The sequence below is a fragment of the Castor canadensis genome, chromosome 5, assembly GCF_047511655.1.
Source record: "Castor canadensis chromosome 5, mCasCan1.hap1v2, whole genome shotgun sequence".
Taxonomy (NCBI): domain Eukaryota; kingdom Metazoa; phylum Chordata; class Mammalia; order Rodentia; family Castoridae; genus Castor; species Castor canadensis.
The window spans coordinates 124987847-124991996 of record NC_133390.1 but is presented as its reverse complement, the minus strand read 5'-3'; the positions used below and the strand labels follow the sequence as shown (position 1 = coordinate 124991996).

The 4150-nt window shown below is 40.2% G+C and overlaps 1 pseudogene; it reads left to right on the top strand.

Annotated features, from left to right (window-relative positions):
* Positions 1 to 267: 267 nt before the first annotated feature.
* On the top strand, positions 268 to 3529 carry LOC109701857 (KATNB1-like protein 1 pseudogene; annotated as a pseudogene).
* The last annotated feature ends 621 nt before the right edge of the window (positions 3530 to 4150 follow it).

Below are 4150 nucleotides of genomic sequence, written 5' to 3'. Positions count from 1 at the left end.
CACTAAATCTGAATCTGAATCATCTTTGGACTGAATTTTAATTTGATGTGAAAACTTATCCTCATAAGGTGGGGCTGATGGCTCAGCAGCTCTGCCACCCACAGCATTTTGTTCCTTCAAAGGATACTGCCATTTACAGTCCTGGATGCCTGATTGTAAGGGTGAATCCCTCATCCTGGCTTGAATACTGAGGAGGAGACACTTTCTTTATGCGAGGGAGTAAGCCCCAAACAATCTTTAATCATAGACCACAAACCAAAAGTCAAAATGGGCATGCATTCTGGCCCCTCAGCCGTATATCACACCCTCAGCCTATCTCCTACCTTGTTCCATGTTTTTAAGTTTACAGTGAGCTCCTCCGAGAACCACAGGCAAGTATCCTGTACAAAATCTAAAAGCTGCATAAGCTGAAGCAACCTGACTCTGCTTCCTCTAATCTTTAGCATAGCTTTTAAAACCTGCATGTAGAGCTCTTGGTCCTTAGACTCATCCTGTGCCATGTTTTACACCTGGCTGTATTCAATTCACTCTCACCCCACCTTACTTCTTTCTTATTATATCTTATGTGCACACTTCTTGGAGAGTGTCTCCTCATCTCAGGCTACAAGTTCCCCTGTAGTTAGGCTCCTGTCCAGGCGTCCTCTCTCTCAGGTCCCTGTTCAGTCACCACCTCTCACGTCATGCATGAGCTTGTCCTAGAAACCTAACTGGGAGTGATGGGAGATGCAGAAAAACACAACAGACAGAAGACCAAACATGCACAGAGCTAGGGCCAGGTAGTCTGGATGCTCAGATGGGGACACACAACCTCTTCCACCTCCAGTGAGCTTATATATGGTGGCAAAATGAGGTGGAGCAACAGGTCTTGGGAGGGGTGTGACATTGAAATTCTTGGGAACAGGAGGACCCTGTGACTTCTTCTCTCTGAAGGTAGGCATCTTAGGAAAAACAACTATACTGCATCTTGTCCACTTCTGTGGCTGGGGCTGTGCCAACTCAAGCCTGTGGTTTATTTGGTACAGCTGTGCTTATGCACTCCACTCTCCATAGTGGGGGAACAGAGAGAATAAAAACTTGCCCCTAACCACAGAGCTCAGATGTGGTTGAGCTGAGTCTGAAGTCCATGTACTTTACAATCATGCTATAAGGCACTCACTGCAGAGTCAGCCGCAATGTAATCAACTTGGCACGTCTTGGGGATATAAGGTGACCAAGGTGCTTCCTGGGTCCCAGATATGCCTTACTGGTGTTTCTACCATCATTTCTGCCCCTTAGCTTAATGCCAATCAGAGGATGCTCCTCCCCGCAGCTTCTCCTCCCAGTTTTGCACTTGACGTTGAAATATCTCATTTCCTCTGAGTCCACTGCTGCCATTCAGAAATACATTTTGTATAAGTCCCTATGAAACATCAAGGAAACTGCTCTGGTTTTAGTATTTCTTTAAGTCTCTCAAAGGCAATAAGAAGGACATTTTGCTAAAGAAATAAAGAACTTCAAAATCTATCAGAAGAATTTTCTTTGTGGTTGTCAGTTCAGATTCCTCAAATCACTGTTGTTGCACTTGACGCTTCCCTTTGGTTTTCAAATGCTCCTTTGAGAACTGGTAATTTGCCAAGACATGTCTAAGAGCTGAAAGAAAAGCAGACAGAAAGCATGGCATGAGTGATGTGGGGTGTATCACAGAGTCATGAAGCCCATCCCAGAACCCAGTCTACAGCTAATTAGTGGGATTGTACTCAATCCTTAACTCCCCAGCACTATTGTCATCAGAGCACCCAGCATACTGGACACACTCCAATAACTAGGAAGACAAGGCTTGCAATTTAATTATGGTACCATTACACTTAGGCCCTGCAATGAAATATCGACAATCAGTCAAAGTATTACATTTTTCTATTTAACTGTCTGCCTGTATTTGGCATTTTAGCTGAGACAAGAAAAGTTACTCTGATATAATAACGTGAGTGAGTGAGGGCTTGGAGTCTAACGGAAATCAGTCTCATTCATTGATATATATGTGACCTTGGTCCTGCTACTTAACATCTCTGAGGATCAGTTTCCTCAGCTGATCTCTGAGGATCAGTTTCCTCAGCTGATAAATGAAATTGTGTATAGATATTCCCAATAACTGTGAAGGCACAGAGTATATGGCATAAGTATAACTTGTTAAGAGAGTATCAGGATAGCGTTGCTAACTTGAATAAAATCATGGAGATGGTCCTAAATGTTCCTTGTTTATGGGATCTACTTTGGCCTCCTGACTTCTACAAACAAATCCTGCTAGAGAAGAAAAGAGTCATGTTCCACCATCTCTGTGAGAAACATATGCCTCTTGTATGTGGATGCAAAAAAAAAAAAAACAACCTGGCTTGAAATCAGGTTTTCTGATTCAAGGGAAGCATTTGAATTATTTTAAGTAGAGAATTCTTCAATTGGAAAACAATTTTAAACCTTTTAGGTTTGAATGGCTGGTAGTGGGTTCATGCCGGGGAGCTGAGGGCCACTGAAGGCTGCCCAGTGCTGGGCTGGGCTGAGGCACCATGGTACCATGAGGTGCCAGTATTTAAAAGATAATAGCATCTGAAACCTACAATGTCAAAAAGCCGAACTTCTGTAATGACATTGAGGATCACAGCAATGGTCCTCCTAGAAAAAGGATCTCTAATTTCACGAAAAAGAACATGCAGGAGATAAAGAAATCTTCCAAACAATTGGCTACTTACATAAATAGAACAATTGGACCCACCGTGAAAAGCCCAGGTAAACTAGGTAAGGTGATCTACCACAGAAAGAAAGTTCATCATCCCTTTTCAAATCCTTGTTACAGAAAAAAGCAGACCCCTAGAAGTGGGGTCTGTGACTTGGCAAATAAATAAAATGAACTGGTTTGTGCAGGCCTTCTGTCTGGAAAGTTACCCCATGATGGATCAGGCATACTTGGTTAACTCCAGTAAGGCTGGTTCTGCACAGACAGAAAGCCTGTCATCAAAATACAATGGGTTCTTCCCCGAGGCTTCTCAGGACCAGAAAACAATAGCCCAATTCTTATTCATCAGAAACTTGAGAGTGAATGTAGCTTTAACTTTCTGGAGAAAGAAAAATGTAAGTGAACTTGTAGCTTTTTTGGTGAGGATAGAACATCTTGGGAGTTGTGGTAGATTGCCTTCCTGTGGTCACCAATAGTTTACAGGAAGAAAAGCAATATATCTCACTTGGCTGCTGTGTGGACTTGTTGCCTCTAGTAGTCATTACTTAAAAGCAAATTTGAAGAATATGTAATAGTTGGTTTGAACCGGCTTCAAGCAGTAATAAAAAGGTGGTGATCAGAGCTATCATCCACAGCAGAAGTTAAAAATGATGGAAATATTAACATTTTAAAACAACAATTAAGTGGATTACGGGGGAAAAAGAAAACCATCTTACTTTGGTTCCAGGACATACAAGTAATATAGCTAAGGATGTAGACGCTATTTATTACGGTTGCATTAAGAGCATCTGGTTATTCCAAATATACGATTTCCAAAAATAGGTCTCTTCTGAGAACCATGAACTGTTGAAGAAATCAAAACCATTTTTCTTTTAAAAAGCTGCATAATGAAACCCTAGCAATCTACTTCAAACTGAAGTGGAAAAGTATCCAAAAGAGCAGCTTCAGCTTCAATAAGGTGAAAGTGCACCTCTAAGGTTGTTTACCTTGGCTGCTTCAGGATTTACATGGTTATTTGGTAACATTTTTTCAGAACTATTGGTCTTAATGCAATCCTTCAAAAGAATAAAATGTATACTATGTGGAATAAATAAGACAGGACTTATTACTAGGAACTATAAAAACCAATCATCGTTAATTTTTATTGTGTTATATAAAAAAAACACTTATGTAGCTACTTTCTTATGTTGAAAAGACTTTAAAAACTTCAAGCACCATAGTAAGTCATCAATATTAAAATTTTTTGTCTACACTGAAATTGTGTATACAAAATGCCTCATTTATCAATAAGCCAATGTGTTATCATAACAATGTTTTTAAAAAATTAAAACCAATCATGCTTTTGGCTTGATAAAGACTTGGAATTAACTAAGGGGTTCACATACATGCTAGAGTGTTATTGAAACATATTCCACACCATTTTTTAAACTTGAAAGTGTATTT